The sequence below is a fragment of the Piliocolobus tephrosceles genome, chromosome 20 (genome assembly GCF_002776525.5).
Source record: "Piliocolobus tephrosceles isolate RC106 chromosome 20, ASM277652v3, whole genome shotgun sequence".
NCBI lineage: Eukaryota > Metazoa > Chordata > Mammalia > Primates > Cercopithecidae > Piliocolobus > Piliocolobus tephrosceles.
This window is the reverse complement of record NC_045453.1, coordinates 32311879-32333926: the sequence shown is the minus strand read 5'-3', so window position 1 is coordinate 32333926 and position 22048 is coordinate 32311879.

Genomic DNA, 22048 nt, shown 5'->3' with positions numbered 1-22048 from the left:
ATCAGTAAGAGTGCTGCCATTGATTGGCAATGTCTGATAATGGCAAGGGCCGGCAGAGTGGGGCATGTGTGCTACAGAGTAACCAATCTTTCTGCTGTCTGGGAGGAAATGAGGACTCTGCTCATAAGTGCTAAAATACTTAAAGAACATGTTGGGGTAAAGGCTGGCTATCACTGAGGGCAGAGACTGTGTGTAATCACCATTGGAAATCCCCAGTACCACATAGGCTTTGGTTCATGGTAGATGCTCAAATAATTAATAAAGAAAGATCTAAAAGGCACCACGAAGATGAGGTTTTACAGTGAGATGATGAAAATGGTTTGGAACAGGTGGAAGTAGTGGGCGCACAACATTGTGAATGTCCTAAATGCCACTGAATTGTTCACTTTAAAAGTGCTAATTTGGTATTACACAAATATCACCACTTCAAATAATTTTTTTTTAAGGAAAGGGTGACTCATGCCTATAATCCTAGCTGCTCAGGAGGCTGAGGTAGGAGGTTCACTTGAAGCCAGGAGTTCAAGACCAACCTGGGCAACATAGAGAGACCTCATCTCTACAAAAAATGCAAAAAGTAGTTGGGTTTGGTGGCACAAGCCTATGGTCCCAGCTACTCAGGAGGATCGCTGGAGCCCAGGAGTTTGAGGCTGCAGTGAGCCATGACGTGCCACTGCACTCCAGCCTGGACAACAGAGTAAAACCCCATCACTAAAAATCATAAACACATAATTTAAAAAAAATGTAAATGAATGAAATCCTTCTTTTAAAAAAAAGGCCACTGTAAGTTACTCAGAGTGACTGGAATGATCCCATCTTCTTCATCATAATCACTCCAGTACAGTACAGTACAGTCTTTTCTTTTATCATAAAAATCCATGGCACGTTTGCATTCTCTCCATACCCACACTTTTTCCCTCCAAATCTTCCAGCGGCACTCACCGTAGAGGAGAAGACACTCAGCCCCTCTAGCAGCCCCTGGGCTGCACCCTGGTGGCCCCAGGACACAAGCCACCCAGAGCTGGACCTGACCCCAGAAGAATTCTCCGTGAGCGGCCTGCTTCCCCTCACCCCAGGCTCCATCCCGCGTCTCTGCTCTTGTTCCTTTCTCCCTGCATCATCCCCGTCTCTCTGGGTCCCCGAGGCCCCAGCTGCTGCTGAATTTTGTGAATCGCTCTAAACTGCCTCAAATCCTCTTTGAGTCACGTGGCGGATATCCAGGAGCGACGGCTGTTATTTCTGGGGCAGGCGCTGTGGGCTGTGGGCTGGGCTTATCCTGGCAGCGTTTCCACCCTGCCTCAGGGACCCCTAACCCTGGGCTTCTCAGCATCTTGTAGAAGGGGACACAGGTCCATGGTCCCCCGGGCTGGGGGAGACGCCTTGCAAGGCCAGACCCTCTGCTGAGCTCTGTCTCCAGCTGTAGGATTCTCAACCGCTCTATCCTTTGTCAGCGTGCCGAGTGAGGTTAGGAGTCTGAGCGATCCGCTTCCCCCTGTGAAGCCCGGGGTGGGTTTCTGGATCAGCTCTGCCGGCAGCACTGGGGAGAAACGGGCAGAAATCTTGGGTATTTATTTCCTGGAATCTGCAACCCAGGGAGGATCCAGGCGCCCCCTAGTGGCCACTAGGACGGGTGCAGGCGAGCCTGCCCAACTCTCCCCAATTCTGGTGGGCGGGAGGTGCCCCTGCTAGGGGTTCTCTGATGTTGAGGCTGTGGTGAAAGGAGCCTGCAGCGGAGGGGATGCAGGTGCTGGATCCCTTTGAGGTTTCTAAAATTCATCCAGTGTTTCATTCTAGTCAACATGTGTCTATATTCTTTTCATACACATCAGTTTCTCACCAAATATTTAAATAAAAATTCAACGCTCTGGAAGATGCATGGTGTGTAACCAGGGGCTTCAAAGGCCACTTCCGAGCACCCCGGGTACCCACCCTGCAGCAAGGCCCAGAGCCTCCTGTGAAGAGCTGTGGCCTGTGCCGGGCAGGACTCTGCTCTGCCCCCTCTCTGGTCCTGTCCCAATTCCCCGTCCTTGCCCTGATGCCTCTCATTTCTCTGACAGTCCCCTGCTGAATTCAGGTGTGGGTGTAAGCTGCTTTGAGCCCTCTTTGACACATTGTGGGACTATCTATAAATTGTTAAAAACAAATCATCAGCATGTAAAATGGTGCAGCTGCCTTGGGAAACAGTCTAGCAATTCCTCAAAAAGCTAAACATCAAGTCTCCATATGACCAAGCAATTCCAGTTCCAGGTATGTACCCAAGAGAACTGGAAGCATTTTTCCCCAGAAAAGCAAGTACATTGCTGTTCATAGCAGCATTCACCATAATAGTCAAAAAGTGGAAGCAACTCAAATATCTGTCAACTGATGAACAAGTCAGAGGTAGGACCGTAGTCCCTCAGTATCCATGGGGGATTGATTACAGAACCCCCAGGGATACCAAAATTCACAGATGCTCAATTTCTTTATATGAAATAGTGTACTATTTGCTTATAAGCTACATACATTCTCTTGTATTCATTAAATCAGGGATATCCAATCTTTTGGCTTCCCTGAACCACATTGGAAGAAGAATTGTCTTGGGCCACACATAAAATACACTAACGATAGCTGATGAGCTAAAAATAAATTGAAAAAGAAAACTCTCATAATGTTTTAAGGAAGTTTATGAATTTGTGTTGGGCTGCATTCAAAGCTGTCCTGGGTCACATGCGGCCCACGGCCTGCCCTTTGGACAAGTTTGCTTTAAATCATCTCTAGATTACTCATAATACCTGATACAATGTAAATGCCATGTAAATAGTCATTATGCTGTATTGTTCATAAAATAATGACAAGAAAAAGTCTGTACATGTTCAGTACACTCCATCCTTTTCTTTCAAAAATATTTTCAATCTGCAGTTGGTTGAATCCACAGATGTGGAATCTGCGAATTTGGAGGGCCAGATGTATACCCATACAATGGAATATTATTTGACAATGAAAAGGAATGAGGTACCGATCCACACTACAACACAGATGAACCTTGGAAAGATTGTGCTAAGTGAAAAAACCAATCATAAAAGTCTACATCACGTATGACTCCACTTACATGAAATGTGCAGAAAGGGCCAAAGAAACATAAAGTAGCTTAATGGTTGCCAAGGCCTGGGGAGGGGGAAGATGGGGAGTGACTGCTTAATGGGCTTCTTTACGGGGTGGTGAAAATGCTGTGGAATCAGATAGTAATGATAGTTACACAGCCTTGTGAATATACTAAAAACCACTGAATTGTACACTTTAAAATGGTGAATTTAGACTACGTAAATTATATCTCAATTATTTTTTTAAAAAATCATCAATACAGCCACCTGGTTGAAGGTCTACCATGTGCCAGACGCTTAGAAGAAATCTGTCAACCCTCCCCACCCCAGCCAGCAACCTGGCATTTTACAAGAAGAACACTGAGTCAAGAACATTGAACATTTTACAAGAAGAACACTGAGTCAAGAAAGCTGCAGTGTTTGGTTTGGGAACAGGCTCCACACCTTACAACTTGTGTGGGAAGGAGGCAGGGATAGGATAGGGAAAGAAACAGGAGGTCATGGGGCCTCAGAAGCCAATGCTGTGGACAACCAGGTCCCTTATAACTGATACAGCAAGATAAGGGTGCTTGCTGGAATCTGCCCATCATCCATCCATCATCCATTTCCCTTCCATTGTCCATCCATCCAGCATCCTTCCAGCCATCATCCATTCATCCTTGATCTATCCATCCTCAATCCATCATCCATCCATCCACTTACCCACCCATCTACTCATCCATCCGTCTTTCATCCATCATCCATTCATCCCTCATCCATCCATCCTCCGCCCATCATCCATCCATCCATCCAACCATCCATCCATCCATCCATCCATCCATCCACCTGTCCATCCATTCTCTCTCTCTCTTTTTCTCTCCCCACTCCCTCTCTCTCTCCTGCTGCCTTTGTGTTTCCATCAGCTTTGGTTTCTCTTTCTGACTCTCTCTGTTCTCTCCTCTCTCTGTTTCTGTTCCAGTTTCTCCCTCAGTGTGTCCCTCTTGCTCTCCCCACTGCAGCTGCAGTTGTCAGAGGGTGCTTCCCCACCCCATGAATGGATTCTTTCATGGCAAAGTGCAGGTGGATGAAATGGTCCAGGTAGTGCAGTGCTTCTCTCATGGCCTTTCTTCCCCTGTTTTACCTGGACACCTTTCCTTCGATTTGCTTCCTCACTTTATCTGCCACTGACAAGGAGGCTGTACAGGATTTGGGCTGAGCAGCAACAAAGGGGCAGGAATTCTCTCTGGGATTTCCCCAAATCTTGGAATTCAGTCATTTCTACCGGAGACCCTCTGCCTGTGCCACCCCCTGCCTGGACTGCCCATGGCTCCCTCCCCTGCCGATTCTTCCCCCAAATCTCCTTACACATCTGCTCCTCAGAAAGCCCCTCACAGCAGTCTGGGCCAATTATTCTCCCGTGATTTCTGCATCACAGCTCCCACTGGGTGTCCTTCCGTGAGTTGAAACTGGTCTGTCCTTAGAACCCAAACATGCTTGTGACACTCCCGTTCCTCACACCTTCCAAGATTCTGGCCTCAGTTCCCCAGAAACAGAGCCTGAGGCCCAGGCACAGGTGATCCTTTGGGGTTAGGGAGTGTGGGCCAGGAGCCAGAGGAAGGGAGGGAAGAGGCAGTCACCACTTCATGGCAAACCAGTTGCTGGATGTCAGGCACCCAGGAGGCTGAGGATGCAGGATGAACACATCCTTCATCTCATCATCTGGGACACTCGCTGTTAATGACACCGAGGTGACAGGTATAGCCTGGGATTATCCCAGGCAAACTGAGACATGAGCCGCCCTGTGGATAGCTGAGGATGGTCCATCTGGAGGCGGGAAAGGAGGAAGATTTGATGGAAGAAGGCATCCTCCTGTCTCCTGTTGGATGAAGACTTACCCCAGTGGGCCCTGACTTCCCTGACCCCCTCCACCTGGGCACAGAGCAGGGTCCACAGCAGTTCGTCCGGGATACCTGGGCAGCAGGGAGTAGCAAGGCACTTCAGGTGGGGGCTGAGCCCCCATAGAGCTCAAAGTCACAGCGGAGGCCAAGACAACAGGCATGAGGCAGAGAGGCTCCAAAAGCTCAGTGAGGAGCCATGGCAGGCCCCACCCACCTGCCCAGCCTCGGGCGTGCTGTGCCTTCCCCACAGATGCTGTACCCCTCCTCCCCCTCCCTGGGTCCTCTCATTCTGGAGCTTTCAACCCCCCTCTCAGTCTACACACACACACACACACACACTCACATGCACAGTCTCACTCTCACACATGCTCACACTCACACAGGCACAGTCTCATACACATACACACACACTCTCACACAGTCACACACTCACATGCACACACTCACACACGCTCTCACACACACGCTGCACTGCAGCCACTGGCTTACCTGCCTCTGCCAGTAGACTCGGATCTTCAGGAGGACAGTGGCTGCCTCTCATCCCCACTGAGCCCCCGAGCCCAGCAGGGCACCTGGCACACAGCAGGCGCTCAACTGTGTTTGTCAAATGAATGTTGACAGCCAAGCGGCCCTGGTGAGGCATTAATCCAAAGAAGCAGGACACAGAGATGAGATTGGGAAGGGAAGCTGTGGGGAGGGAATGGCCGAGAAGCAGAGAACCTGGAGAGCTGACCCAGTGATGAGGGCTGGGACCCCCGGCCCGGGCAGAGTGAGAGCAGTTAGGGCTCCGAGACCCTGCAGACAGGAGAGACTTGCCCGAGGGGCTCGGCGAGAAATCTGGGGCTTGGATCCTCAGAGCTGCTGGGCCTCCTTTTGGGCCAGGACCCTTGCTTCACAGCCAGGAGAGGGTGCCCGGGACCCAAGTCCCCTGGGCCAGAAACACACATGGTTTACAGAGTACCTGCTGCACGCCGCCTGAGCCCAGCCTGGGATGTTTCTGCAGTGGGTGCCCATCGCTGACACCAGCCTGAGACCTGTCACAAAAGATCACAGCTGAGGAATGAGTCCCGATAGCAAACGGGTCCCTCCTCTTAGGCAGGTTCCCACCAAGGAGCCACACTGCCCTGGGAGCATGGAGAAGGTGTGATGGATTGGTGAGTCTGGCCAGGGCAGGGCTGGCCAGAGTCACACCAGCCCCTTGTCCAGGCAGGGGGAGGATGCTGTTCGTTAGCATCTGGTTCATGGGTGGGTGGCAAACTTGTCCTAGAAAGACCACATAGCAAATATTTCAGGTTTTGCAGGCCACGAGGCCTCTGCCCCTACAGTGCCAAAGCAGCCGCAGATAATATGTAAACAAATGGGCGTGGCTGCGTTCCAATAAAACTTCATAAGACAGGTGACTGGACTTGGCCCACGAGTCACAGTTCTGACCCCTGACCTAAAACACGACAACAGTCTTGTGTCAGTTCCATGGTAGCCAGGAGACAAAAGGCTGAGTCAAGTGGATCTGACGAATGCGTGTTGAGGGCCTAGGACAGTCAGTGCTGGGGTGCAGCAGGGAGGAGGGGACAGAGTCCCCGACAGTGGCAAAGACCTCATCACGCTCACCTCTGACACTGACAGCAATACGACAGGGAATCACTGTTCTCTTCTACAATTTATGTTGCTCTTTAAATGGAATATGTGACTCACGGCATTGATCAGGTGTCCGTCTATGGCTGCCAGGAAAGTTACAAGAGTTTGAGATGTCTCTGCCAGGGGCTCCTAGACTCAGGAGGAAGATGGAAGAAACTGCCCTCGGATGGACCACAGGGCAGCTTGAAGCAGTGGGAAGCAAAGATGGAATGTCTCAAATTTCTTGTGTCGTCTTTTAAGGTCATGAGAGTGTTGCACTCTGCCCTCTTTGTATTCATCTTTAAACAACCCAAGTTAAAAATTATCACTTCCCCTGCTGAGCAGCTGTGTCCCTCAGGGATGGTCAGCATGGCCAGCGTGACTGATGGCAGCCCACCAAGCCAGGGCCTGCTATGCTTGGACTCCTGTGATGGGACCCACTTTGGAACAGGGACAGTCGTCAGCCCTGGGACTGCACATCCCAGTTCGCTGGGACAGCCCCTTTGCCTGCTTGCTGTACAGGGATGATTCTTAATCACATTCCTTTCCCTCTCTAAAGTATCCTGGTTTGGGTGATCAAGTCTCCCTGGGTGTAAGTGAATGGCTAACAGCAAATCGCCAAGGGAAGGCCTTAGTCATTCAGAGCCTCTTTCCAGCCTGCACATGTGCCCAGCACTGAGCTGAACACAGGACCACAGCCCGGCACCAACCTCACACAGATCCTACGGGGGGGATGCTGCCCATTGAGAAGGGCGGGAGGCTCCATCAGTCACCAGCCTGGCCCGGCCCCATGGCATGGGACGTGGACAATCACGTGACAGGTGGCCCCCACTGGGCGAGCAGGTTTCTCTCATTTGTTGCCTCTCCTTGTCCATCTCTGTCTTTAAGTCTCTGCCTCTTGCTTTGTCTCTCTGTAAGTATCTGTGTATCTCCAAACTTGGCTCCATGTTTCCTCTCCTCTCTCTCCGTCTCTCTCTGCAGATCTCTGCATCTCTCTAGACTTTGTTCCGTACATCTCTGTCTCTGTGTGTGTGTCTCTCTCCGGACTTTGTTCCATATCTCTCTGCCTCTGTGTCTCTGTCCCTCTGAATGTCTCTGACTCTCTCTCTGTTTCTCTTTGGACATTGTTCCGTATGTCTCGTCTCTGTGTCTCCAGATCTCTCTGTATGTCTCTGTCTCTCTGGATTTTGTTCCATATCTGTCTGTCCCCGTGTCTCTGTCTCTCTGGACTTCGTTCTATATCTCTCTGTCCCTATGTCTCAGTCCCTCTGAATGTCTGAGTCTCGAGTCTCAGTATCTTTGTCCCCCTGCATGTCTCTGTCTGCATCTTTGCAGACTTTGTTCTTTGTTTTTGTTTCTGTTTGTGTCTGTCTCAGCCTGTCTGTCTCTGTCTCTCTGCCTCTGTCTCTCTGTCTCAGCCTATTTGTCTCTCTCTGTCTCTGTCTGTCTCAGCCTCTCTGTCTCTGTCTCTCTATCTCTGTCTCTCTGTCTGTCTCTGTCTCTCCGTCTGTCTCTGTCTCTCCATCTGTCTCTGTCTCTCCGTCTGTCTCTGTCTCTCCATCTGTCTCTGTCTCTCCATCTGTCTCTGTCTCTCTGTCTCTGTCTTTCCGTCTGTCTCTGTCTCTCTGTCTGTCTCTGTCTCTCTGGCATGTCAGATCATGCTCTATATTCTCTGTGTCTCGCTGCATCCCCCTCCCTGTCTGCCCTTTTCTCTCCATGGCCGCAGTAAGAGGCCGTGATTCCACATGCTGCATCAGGGCAGGCAGGGAATGCTGGCTCTGCCCTTGGCCTAGGGGCAGATGCTGCTTTCCCCCCACACCCAGGATGTTCCTTGGATTCACCCTCTTCATCTGAGTGGTGGTTGAAGTCCAGAGCTATGAGCCTGGGCAGAGGACAGAGGGAAGGAGGCATCTGCATTTTCTCTTGGCACCATGGACCCTGTCTGGGCCCAGCCCAGCTCTCCAGCTGCCTGGGACCAGGGAACTCAAGCACACCCTGACTCCAAACATCTCCTCAATGGGTGGATCAGCTCCCTGTTGGGTCGGCAGATAGGTCATAGTGTGAGCTTGTCATTTTTCATCAAATTATTTGTGAAGACATAGACTGAAACTCTGCCTCCCCCATCCATGTCACTCCTGGGGTCGTCATCTGAGTGGGGCGAAGTCATCCCAGGTTCTGAAGACCTTGGTGGATCTCAGCATGTGTGTGAATCTTCCAGTCTATTCTATTCTCCATCCTTTATGATTCTGCTAATGTGAAATCTTTTTAAAAGGTAAAATGATGAGTTTCAAACATATATAAAATGAACATGTGTCAAAGATTTTTTTTTTTTTGTACTCACTAACTAATGAGGAATCCAGTAAGGTGTTAAAAACCAGCTCAAAGGAGAATCCAAAGGGCAGCCAGTCAGGAGTGCTGACATGAATTCTCTCTGTGAAGGTGCAAAATGGGCTTCTGGAAAAGGACCCATTGTACCTCCACCAGCCGAGACTCATCCGCCTTTCTATGGACCCAGGATAATTTGCACTCCCTCCATTTCTACAATGTACAGAGCTGCAAAATAGCTCAGATACAGTGAAAGGCATGGAAACTCCACAGAATCAGATAACCCAGATGCGGGAGTAGAACCCTAGTTTTCCGTTGAAATCATACCCAGTAAGTCTTCCACAGCTTTTCTTAACAGCTTTAACATTTAAAAAACCTGATTTCTTTCATTTCTTATCCTCACAGATGCTCTCTTTCATTCCAGGGCCTCCTGGACCTGCAGAATCCTTGCTCTTGAGAGCAGCCATAGAACAGAAGGGACAGCTTCCGCATGGCCAAGTTCACCTTTGCCCTCAGCCTCTGCAGACATCGCTAATCAACCAGAGCCTGGGTCCCAGTGAGCACTGATGCTGGGTTACAATATTGATGCTGCCATCAATATCAATGGCAATATTGATGGGGGCTTCCCGTGATGGGGGAGCCAAGATGGGGGCTTCCCCTGGCGTGAAGGGTGGTCAGCACCCTGTCCCACTCATCTGCTTTCTATGGTCTGTCCCACCCTGGGTTTCCCCTTCCTTCGCCTCCTCCTTCATCTCTCCTCCTCCTCTTCATCTTCTTCTGGTTTGCCTTTTTAAAATGTGGTGAAATGCACATAAAATTTACCATCTTAACCATTTTTAGGAATATAGTTCAGCAGTGGTAAGAATATTTACATCATGCAACCGTCACCACCATCATTTCCAGAACTCTCTTCCTCTTGCAAAATGGAAACTCGACCCACCATTCTCCCTCCTCCCAGCCCCTGGCCACCACCCTGGAACTTCCTGTCTCTATGATAATTGGACTATGCGAGAGACTTCTTATGAGTGGAATCATACAGTATTTGTCCTTTGGTGTCTGGCTTATTTTACTTAGTGTAATGTTCTCAAGTTTCACCCACAGTGTAGCCTGTGTCACAATATCCTTCCGTTTTAAAGCCGAATCGTATTCCGTTGTGTGTACAGGCCACATTTTCTCTGTCTATCCATCTATAGACTCTTGGGTTGCCTCCACCGTTGGGCTGTTGTGAATAATGCTGCTATGAACATGTGTGTACAAATGCCTATTGGAGTCTCTGCCTTCGGTTCTTTCAGGTATGGACCCAGAGGCAGAATTGCTGGAGCCTATGGTAATTCTATTTCTAGTTATTTTGAGGATGCACCATACCATTTTTCATAGCGACAGCACAATTTTACGTTCCCACCAACAGTGCACAAGTGTTCCAATTTCTCCACATCCTCACTAGCACTTATTTTGTTCTGTCTTGTTTTTATCATAGCCATCCTAATGGGTGTGAGGTGGTTATGTTTTTAAATTTTTTTTTCTTTTCTGAAATTTTTTGTGGTAAAATGTATACAACATAAAATGTGCTATTTTAACCATTTTAAGAGTACAATGCAGTGGCATTAAGTACATTTCCAATGTTGCGCAACCATCCCCATCATCCACCTCCAGAACTTTTCCATCAGCCCTTCATCATTAAGCAATAACTCCTCGTTCCCACCTGCCTGGCCCCCGGAACCTCTCTTCCACTTTCTGTCTTCTACTGCCTGTAGTTGCTGCTGCTGGAGATGCTGGTTTCCCTACAGCATCCTGGGGTCTCTGATGGACAAGTGCTGAGTAGCAGCTATGGTGATTCCCGTCCCTGGACTGCAGCACAGGTGCTAGAGGTAAACGATGCCAGTGGGAACCTCCTGGCACTGACTTTTCTTGCTTGAGGCAGAGGTGGGACAATTTCGGCCTGGGGGACAACTTCTGAGCTGTCCTCCTAGAGTCTCCTCCTCCAGCCCTTCCAGTACTGCTGTGAGCACCTAAGCCCCTGTAGTAAATTCCATTCTGTGCAGAACTGGGACATGGTTTCTATTTCTTGCAAGTGAATCTTGCTTGACACCGTCAATTCTGTTTGGGATGAACACTTTTGGTGAGTCATGTCTGCCAGGATGGCACCATCCCTATTGCAAACCTGCCTCAAGGCTCACTAGGACCCAGGCTCTGATTGATTAGTGATGTCTGCAAAGGCTGAGGGCAAAGGTGAACTTGGCCATACCGGAACTGCCTCTTCTGTTACATGGCAGTCCTCAAGAGCATGGATTCCGCAGGCAGACTTCTTGGTTCAAATCCTAGCTCTGCTTCTGACAAGTTGTGCAACTGTAGTTCAGCCACTTAACCTCTCTGAACTTTGGATTTCCCGGTTGTAAAATGAGCACACTTGAAAGAGATGAGGCATGTGTACTGGCTCCAGGGCACCGTGTCCTCATGCTCTTTCTTGTCTCCCCTGTTCTGTTCTGGATGGCAAGGGGGCAGCGCTGCCTTTCCTGCATCAGCTGCTCCTGAAGGCCCTGGCAGGAGGCTGGGATGTTTCCCCACAACACTCGTTCTGCCCTACACAGCATCTTCAGCAGTGTAGGAAGCAGCCTCCATCCAGTGACCTGGCCCCAGGTTCCCATCACCCCACCTCCACCCTCTGTCCCTCCAGCCGAGGTGTGGCAGCTTGCTGCTCCTCTAAGTCCCTGGGTTTGGCTCATAGCCATACCACCCCCACTAGCCAGTCCCCTGCCTTAAATGCCCTGTGGGGTAAACACTTGGCCCGGGTGCTGTTTCCTGATGGATACCACGTGCCGATCCGATAGCCCCATGCCTGACACACGGCGAAAGCTCACAGAATGGCAGCCCTTGTCATTATGGAGCAAGCAGCCCACTGCTGGGCCAGGGGGTCTCAAGAGTGGGACCTACGTAGCCACTCAGCAGGGATATTTGTATGGGTTTTAAAAAGGACACAGAATTGAGAGTAGCTGAAGGGGAAGGAGGGGAAGAAGAAAGACACTAAGGAGGAGAAAGACAATAACATTTATCGGAAAAGAAACGACAACACAATAGTAGCATGTGAATTACATGTACTGCTCTGAAAAGACGTTTTTCTTTTTCATGGTGGGGAAGCTGTGAATTGTGAAGTCTGTGAGCCTCCCTCTAGTGGCCACCCCAAGTGTTTCAACTGAGAATCTCAGATATTCCCCAGCGAAGAGAACTACAGACGCCTGGGATACAGGTGAAGAGTGTGATAAAACTATTTTATAAAGTGCTTTATATTTTAAATTTTACTTTAATTTCATATATTCATCCAAAATATAACCATATTTTTAAAAGTATAAAACACCGTTTTGTTTCACTCTCTATAGGAGTAAAACGCCCCGTGTTGCTCCTTAGCCCCTCAGGGGCCCTTTGGTGACACTCTGGAGTCTGGCCAGGAGGTTCTGAGAGCGCAGTTCCTGGCAATTCTCTGAGGAAGTGGAGAGGACTTCATTGTGTAGGGCCACCAGGTAAGACACAGGGCACCCAGTGAAATCTGAACTTTAGGTACCTAATAAATAATTTTTCAGTGTATATCCCATGCAAATATTTGGACTGACTTATACTAAAAAATGCTCATTCTTTATCTGAACTTCAAATTTAACTGGGCGCCCTATATTTTTATTTGCTGCATATGGATGCTTCATCATGTTGTGAGTCCTGGGGGGCCAATGCCACACCCCCGTCCTCTCTTTCCCTTCCTTGGCCTCACCTTTCCCTCTCACCTAAAGTTTCTGCCACTTTGCTGTGTTTTACCTGTCACTGAAAGGCACCTGCATTGCACCTTGGGAAACAAAGGGGTGGGGTCCGAACGAACCCATAGTGAGGGCGATGGCTGTGACGGCTCCTTGGGCCAACTCTAGCAAGGAGTTTCATGCTCAGGCCAACCCCAGGCCTCCCTAAGTCAAGGGGTCAAAGAGCTAAGGTCATGACCCAGCTTGGGGAAGGGGGGGAACAAGAGCCTCAGTGGATACGAAGCTCAGTTCACAAACCAGATATACAAGAAAAAGGACGTGGTTATCATGAATCAAGATTGCTTTTCTTCCAAGTCCCTTTCCTGCTGGAAGGGCCGAGACAGAATCCCACACATCCAGGTCATGTCTATTTGGGGTATTTGCAGAGCCGAGGCATCCAGGATGGCCCTCGCATCCTCCACCTCATCCAGTCTCCAAACTGCCTTTCAGGATGTACGTACCAGATACAAGGCTTTGCTGCTGCTTCCCATCCATCCCAAGCTTTGGGGAAACAGCTGCTTCTGGGCCTTGGACTCTTGGTCCTGAGTGCTGACCAAGAGTCACACCATGCGCCTTCTCCCCGGGGCTTAGGCCATCCCAGGGCTCTGCAAAGGAGCGGAGTGCAGCCCCCTTCCCCTGCACCACTGCACTCCTCCCACGGCAGGCCCCTTCTTTCTGAGGGCTGACCTGGTATAGGCTGGACCTGGGACAAGGGTCCAATAGAGGCCCGCATACCGGAGTCTACATGTTACTTCTAAATCTGACTCACACACAGCCAAATGCCATATGTTCTGTCCTCCTCCTTTGACCCACTTAACCTCCTGACAACCTGCCAGGCCACGCTGGCCTTTACAGTTCTCAGAAACCTCGCAGTTCCCTGCCAGGACATGGTGGCCCAGGCCAGCCCAGCCTTGTCCCTGCCCCACGCCCTTCCAGATCCCATCCCGTGCATACCGCAGGGCTTTGTGCACATATTGGTGGACACTTCAGGCCATGGCTTCACTCTCTGCTCACATCCTTCCTGCAGCTAATAGCCGGCACACTTAAAAATTTAATCACAGCACTTTGGGAGTAACAGAAAATGCTTGTTTCATACATGAGGAGAAAAAAGGAGGTGAGCATGTATTTATTCTGTGTATGGATATAAAAATGATGTTTGTAGGCTGGTTGCGGTGGCTCACACCTATAATCCTAGCACTTTTGGAGACCGAGGTGTGTAGATCACGAGGTGAAGAGATTGAAGACCATCCTGGCTAACATGGTGAAACCCCGTCTCTATTAAAAAAAAAAACAAAAACAAAAACAAAAAATTAGCTGGGCATGGTGGTGCACACCTGTAGTCCCAGCTACTCAGAAGACTGAGGTGGGAGAATCGCTTGAACCCGGGAGGTGGAGGTTGCAGTGAGCCGAGATCGTGCCACTGCATTCCAGCCTGGGTGACAGAGTGAGACTCTGTCTCAAAAAATAAAGTTTGTATATGGAAAAGATTCAAAGCAACATTAAAAACTGAAGTAAGTATTCATGGTAGAATGTTTTCCTTTTCTTATTTTTCTTTCCAATTTTTGTTTTAGGTTCAGGGGGTACATGTATAGGTTTGTTACATGGGTAAATTGTGTGACACAGGGGTTTGGGGTACAGATTATTCCATCACCCAGGTAATATGCATAGTACCCGATAGGTAGTTTTTTGATCCTCACCCTCCTCCCCTCCTCCGCCCTCCAGTAGGCCCCAGTGTCTATTGTTCCTCTCTGTGTCCATGTGTACTCAATGTTTAGCGCCCACTTATAAGTGAGAACTTGCAGTATTTGGTTTTCTGTTCCTGTGTTAATTCACTTAGGATAATGGCCTTCACCTCCATTCATGTTGCTGCAGAGGACATGATTTCATTCTTTTCCTGGCTGTATAGTATTCCATGGTGCATTGCTTAGGATTTTTTTGGTTATTTGGGCTCATTTTGGTTCCGTGTGAATTTTAGGATAGTTTTTTTCTAACTCTGTAAAAAATGTCACCAGTTGTTTGATAGAACTAGCATTGAATCTGTAAATTGCTTTGGGCCACATGACCATTTTAACAATATTAATTCTTCCAGTCGTTGAGGCATGGAATGTTTTACCATTTGTTTGTGTCGTTGCTGATTTCTTTGCAGTATTTGCATTCAATTCTCTTTCACCTCCCTGGTTAGCTGTAATCCTAGGTATTTAATTCTTTGGGGGGCTGTTGTGAATGGGATTGCATTCTTGATTTGGCCCTCAGTGTGGACATTATTCATGTATAGAAATGCCACTGATTTTTATACATTGATTTTATATCCTAAAACTTTGCCGAAGTTGTTTATCATATCTACGATTCTTTGGGCAGAGGCTATGGGGTTTTCTAGCTATAGAATCATCATCTGTGAAGAGAGAGAGTTTGACTCCCTCTCCTCCTATTTGGATGCCTTTTGTCTTTTTCTCTTCCTTGATTACAATGGCTAGGACTTCCAGTACTACACTGAATAGCAGTGACGTGAGTGGGCATCCTTGTCTTGTTCTGGTTCTCAAAGAGAATGCTTCCATCTTTTGCCCGTTCAGTATGATGTTAACCATGGGTTTGTCATAGATGGCTCTTATTGTTATTTTGAGGTATGTTCCTTCAATAACTAGTTTGTTGAGGGTTTTTAACAGAAAGGATGTTTAATTTAATTGAAAGCCTTTTCTGCATCTACTGAGATGATCATAAGGCTGCTGTTTTTAGTTCTGTTTATATGATTGATCACATTTATTGATTGATTTGTGTATGTTGAACCAAACTTGCATCCCAGAAATAAAGCCTACTTGATTGTGGTGGATTAGCTTTTTGATGTGCTGCTGGATTTGGTTTGCTAGTATTTGTTGAGGATTTTTTGCATCTCTGTTCATCAGGGATGTTGGCCTGAAGTTTTCTTTTTTGTTGTGCTTTTGCCATGTTTTGGTATCAGAATGATGCTGGCCTCATAAAATGAGTTAGGGAGGAATCCCTCCTCCTCAATTTTTCAGAAAACTTTTGGTAGGATTGATACCAGGTCTTCTTTATACATCTGGTAGAATTCAGCTGTGAATCTGTCTGGTCCAGGGCTTTTTCTGGTTGGCAGATTTTTTTTTAATACTGATTCAATTTTACTCTTTTTTTTTCTTTCTCTTTTTCCTTTTTTTCTTTTTTTTAAGACAGGGACTCGCTCTGTTACCCAGGCTGTAGTGCAATGGCACAATCTCAGCTCACTGCAACCTCTGCCTCCCAAGTTCAAGTGATTTTCCTGCCTCAGCCTCCCAAGTAACTGGGACTACAGGTGAGTGCCACCATGCCTGGCTAATTGTTGCATTTTTGGTAGAGATGGGGTTTCATCACGTTGGCCAGGTTGGTCTCGAACTCCTGACCTCAAGTGATCCGCCCTCCTTGGCCTCTCAAAGTGCTGATTCAATTGTAGAATTCAATATTGGTCTGTTCAGGGCTTTAATTTCTTCTTGGTTCAATCTCGGAAGGTTGTATATTTCTAGGAATTTATTTAATTCTTCTAGGTTTTCAGATTTGTGTGCATAGAAGTGTTCAGAATAGTTTCTAAGAGTCTTTGGTATTCCTGTGGGGTTGGTGGTCATGTCTGCTTTGTCATTTCTGATTGTGTTTGTTTGAAGCATCTCTCTTTTATTTTATTTATTTATTTTTTTTTGAGATGGAGTCTCGCTCTGTCACCCAGGCTGGAGTGCAGTGGCACAATCTTGGCTCACTGCAAGCTCCACCTCCCGGGTTTACGCCATTCTCCTGCCTCAGCCTCCTGAGTAGCTGGGACTACAGGCACCCGCCACCTCGCCCGGCTAGTTTTTTGTATTTTTTAGTAGAGACGGGGTTTCACCATGTTAGTCAGGATGGTCTCGATCTCCTGACCTCGTGATCCACCCGTCTCGGCCTCCCAAAGTGCTGGGATTACAGGCTTGAGCCACCGTGCCTGGCCGCGTCTCTCTTTTTTCTACATTAGTCTAGCCAGCAGTGAATCAATCTTATTTATCTTTCAAAAAACCAACCTTTGGATTTTTGATCTTTTGTATGATTTTTGCATATCAAAAGCAGAGCAGAGCTGTGGCACCGTGTGGTCCATGTGCCTGCATTGGTGGCCGTGGAATGGTGTGGTCCATGCATGAGCACTTCAGCAAAGCAGTTGGGGGAGGCTGTGGGCGAGTGTGCCCTGACAAAGCAGTGGGGAGGGCTGCAGGTTGCTGCATGCTGGCAGTGGTCTGTTTGTAGAAGTTCTCGGATTGTTAGGTGGGGTCTGCGGGTAAAGGAGCTGTGTGGCAGTAGCCAGTGGGAAGTGCACTTATTGGGCATCTCAGGCTGTGCTAGATGCAGGTGCAGCCAGGCAGGGACCCTGGAGAGGCTGGCAGGCAAAGGGGTGCTCAGGTCAGACTGGCCCTGTCCCACTGGAAAGATATTCTGTCCAGGTCTGACAATTGACAAAGACCCAAGCCAACTAGAGAAACATGGTGAGCCTTCCAGGATGCGCACCCCTGGGCTTGCTCCACTGCAGACGCTCCTGTGCCAAACCCTCTGGACTTCCCACAGGCTGAAGTGCTGTTCCTAGCAACTCTCCAGGGAGCTCTTCTTGCCAGCTGTAATGTCCATGTAGGTCATGGGTTCTCCTGCAGGTAGGATTCTGGAGGTCTGTGGCAGGAGTGGACCACTTGATGCCTATTTAACTTGCCCCTTCCCCAGGAGCTGTTTGGGGCTAAGAACTAGTCCTGGTGGTTGGCAGCCCCATGCAAGGTTCACAGTTTCCTTCCCATTCAGCCCAGAGGCTGTGTCCTTCCTCCGTCCACTCTCAATGCCTTCTTTCCAAAGATCTGCTTAGAGTGTGGCAGTCTTCTTGATGGTCTGGTCTCTCCATAGAATAAGCTCTTCCTGGCTGCACCTAGTCAGCCATCTTGACTCTTCCTACCATTTTTCTTATTTCTATTTAAATATTTACATGATTCTTGTAAATGAGAAAAAGAAAGCATAAAAGGTTAAGAATGTGTCCCCAGAATCTGTGGCATCCTTTGCTGATCTGTCAAGCATTTATCATCCATGATGTTTTTAAGCTAAGTATATTTTCAGCCAGTATCACCTGCTGAAAAAGTTGTACCTCCTTTATTTGTACTAAAAAAAAGGAAAAAAAACCCCACACAGCTACTTTCAGGCCTCGGGATATTATTACTCATTACTTTTGTATATTGTGATCAGCAGGATAATCCCCCCCAAGGAAGATATCCACATCCTAATCCTAAGAAGGTGTGAATAGTCATGTTACATGCCAAGGAGAATTAAGGTTGCAGATAGACTTAAGGTCTCTGATCAGCCAACCTTAAACTGAGGAGAATGTCCTGGGTTATCTGCGTTGGCCCAATGTAATCAAAAGTAGAAGAGAGAGGCAGGAGAGGTGAGGGTGAGATCATGTGAGATCTCAAGCTGTGCTGCTAGCCAAAGACGGCCAAGGGGCCATGAGCCGAGGTGCAGAGGCAGCCTCTGGAAACTAGAAAATTCAGGAAAAAATGCTCTTCTGAGCCTCCAGAAGGAACCAGCCCTGCTGATACCTTGATTTTAGCCTCATGAGACCCATACCATGTTCCTCTCCTGCAGAACTCAAAGACAATATATTTTTACCGTGGTTAAGCCACTAATTTTGTGGTAATTTGGCAGCCACAGGAAACTACTACATGTACCAGGATTGAATGGAGTCTGGATTTTTGCTGATCATAGCATCCATGGTTTTACAGATTCCACCCTATTCTCTTAACCTGTGCAGACTAAACAGCCCAGTTGTTTTTAAGTAAAGTCTTTTATAATATTCCCTAAATGGTTACAGCTCTTTGTCCTTGGGTCTTCCTTGCCTTCTTTGTCCCTGCATGTAGGGTGATGGGAAGCATATGCAGAACTTAGCATTCAGCTGTATCATGGTTTTATACAAGCTTATATTTCTCACTTTGTTTCTAAAATTGACTTCATTATGGTGCTTGGCCAGATGTTGTTGGCTTTTTTCAGCTGTGGCAGCAGATCAAGCCAATGTCTGTGGGAACAATATGCAATGGCTCTCTATTGTTTTGTTACTGATTGCTCCTAGTTATCATTGAATACGTAGAGTCAGGATTACTTACTTTCTTAATGCATAAATGTAACCAAGGCTCCCCTGCCATCTTTTAATTGGTTTACAGCAGAATTGCCTCACAGAATTGCATGCATTTTGCCACCTGGAAGAAATCTGCATCATCTGTGAAGTTGGATATTTTATCAGGACATTCTCTGTTTAGCCACACTGTACATTCAATTTTTAACAGACACCAGCCCTTCCACTTAACTTTTTTTCAAAATCAAAGACAAAATCAGCTTATATCTAATGAGGTATCTGGCCCTAATCCAGTGCCTTTTTGTGACAAAGCACTTGCCCCTTTTCCATCTGTTCAACAATACCCCACCCACTCATCCACAATGAGGTAACTTTGTGATAACTTCCCTGGGGAACCTTGCAAGAGCTTTTCATTTTGCATGTTTTGAAGCTATATTATTAGGTACATGAACATTTCATGTTATTATACCTTCCTGGTAGATTGACCCTATTGACATTATGAAATGATCCTTTACCTGTAGTAATGTATCATAATTTAAAGTGTACTCTGTCTGATATACAGTAAGTATAAATAAGCCGACTTTCTTTCAGTTAATATTTGGTCTATCTTTTCCTTTTTTTTTTTTTTTTTTTGACAGTCTTGCTCTGTCGCCCAGGCTGGAGTGCAATGGTGCGATCTAGGCTCACTGCAACCTCCACCTACCGGGTTCACCCCATTCTCCTGCCTCAGCCTCCCAAGTAGCTGGGACTACAGGTGCCCGCCACCACGCCCAGCTAATTTTTTGTATTTTTTTAGTAGAGACGGGGTTTCACCGTGTTAGCCAGGATGGTCTCGATCTCCTGACCTTGTGATCTGCCTTCTTTGGTCTCCGAAAGTGCTGGGATTACAGGCCTGGCCACAGCGCCCAGCTAGTTGATCTATCTCTTCCAATAGCTCACATTCATTCTTTCCTAATGAACCTTGAAAGCAGAAAGCACTTTGTTTAGTTTTATTTCTTTCGATCCAGTCTAGCAATGTTTGTCTTTTAACTACATCATTTATCTATTTATATTAAATATATTTGCTATATATTTGGGTTTATTTTTATCATCTTACCATTGGTTTCCCTCTTGCCCTACTTTCATTATCTTTATTCTTGTCATTTAAAGAACTAATCAAGAATTTTATATATTTCATTTTGCCCCTCTAATACCTTGGTGGTTGAAAATTATTTTACTATTATTTTAAGCTAAAATAGAATAGTTCATATAAAACCTGAAAAAATTAATATGCACATCCTGGAACACAACAAAATCCAAATAGGGTAAACACAAGATGATCCAAATCCATACACTTTATCATCAAAATGTTGAATAAAGACCAAAACAAATTGTAAAAGTAGTGGGGAGAAATGGCTCGTCACATACAAGGACCCCTAGTAAGGATAACAGTGGAATTCCCATCAGAACAAGAAAATCAATGCTGGAAGGAAGTGGAATAACAAATTCAAAATGCTAGGGGGGTGGAAAAGTTGTCAACAAAAAATATCATATTTGGAAAAATCTCTCTGAAATAAAACTAAATGTATTCTAAGACAAACACTAAGATAATTTCCTCCTAGCAGACTTGCCATAAGAAAATACTAAAAGATATTCTTCAGACTAAAAGCAAGTGAGACCATTAAGAAAACAAGAGCACTGATTAAGGTAATTATGTAGGTAATTGTACAAGACAGTGTAATTGCATATTTCTTCTCCTTTTTTCACTTGACTGATTTTGCAAGCCATCATATAGAACAATATGCATCTAATTATACTTTAGGTTTGTCGTAAATAAAAATGTAATCTATGTGACAATAACAACACAAAGGAGGAGACAGAAGACAAAGCTGTCTAGAGTAATGATGCCGTAGAGAAGCTTGAATCCACAGGAGAAATGAAGAGAATCCAAAACAGCCAATAAGAAGAAGAATAGAGCAAACTCTATAAATATATACCAGCTCTCCTCTCTTCTCTGAGATTCTTTAAAGGACACGAAATTATAAAAGTAATGACAATAATGCATTGTTGAGTTTGTAACACCTTTAGAAATAACATACATAACAAAGTAACACAAAACTTGGGTGAGGGAACTGAACTATAGAGGAGTAAATTTTCTATATCCCACTGGAATTATGTTAGTGTAAATCTATGCTGACAAGTTCAGATGTACATTGCAGACCCTAGAGCGACTACTAAAAAAATAGCTAAATCGTGAAAGAAATTAAAATGTTACACTAGAAAATATTCACTTAATGCAAAAGGAGAATGTATCTAGGAACAAGTAAGCGGAGGAAGAGAGAAAGAACAGAAAGTAAAACAGCAGATGGAAATCCAGCTCTATAAGTAACAACATTAAATGTGAATAGATTTAACGGTCCAACCAAAAGCCAGAGGTTGTTGGACTGGATTAAAAATAAGATTCAACTTGTCAAAAGACAAAATTACAAATTTAAAGATTTTTTTTTTTTTCAATTCATAAATAAGAGCAGCCTCCATTCTACAAAATAGAATCAAAGCTCCCACTGGGCAATAGGTGGGAACAAGGAAACGGAACGATAGCGGGAAAAAGAAGCTGATTGGCTAATGTCAGGTTACTTCTTAGGTTTTTTGGTAAGGGTTAAAGGAGAAGTGACTTCTTTATTACACTGACTGAGGTAGACCAGAAGCTCTTGTTTTTAGGAAAAATTGGTCTGAGGCTCTATAATACCTGCTGCCTCAAAGTGTCATTTTGATCATGTGTCATTCAGCATGAGTGACTCTGTTTTGGTTTGATTTGGTCTGGTCTATTGGGGTGTGGTGCAGGAGCTCAGTCCAAAACAATGGTCTCCCCTAATTTTTGTTTAACACACTTTATGGTGTGTATAAAAACATATTTTTATCTCAAAATATAGGTTGAAAGTTAAGAATGGAAAAAGATAGACTGTGCAAACAACAGTGGTAATAGAGCTTGAGTGGCTATATTGATATTAGACAAAAGAGACTTTGAAACAGAAACCATTATTTATTTGAAATAACCATGAAAAACTATAGTACAATATCACAACCAGGATAGTGACATTGACACAGTCCTCCAATCCCATTCAGACTTTACCAGCTTTACCTGTACTTCTTTGTATGTGTGGGTGTGTATATTTAGTTCTATGCAATTTTATCACACTTGTAGGGCTGTGTATATTCACTACCACAACAGTTACATGACTGCAAGAATCTCTCATGTTTCTCTTTATAACCACCCCTCGTCCTTATCCC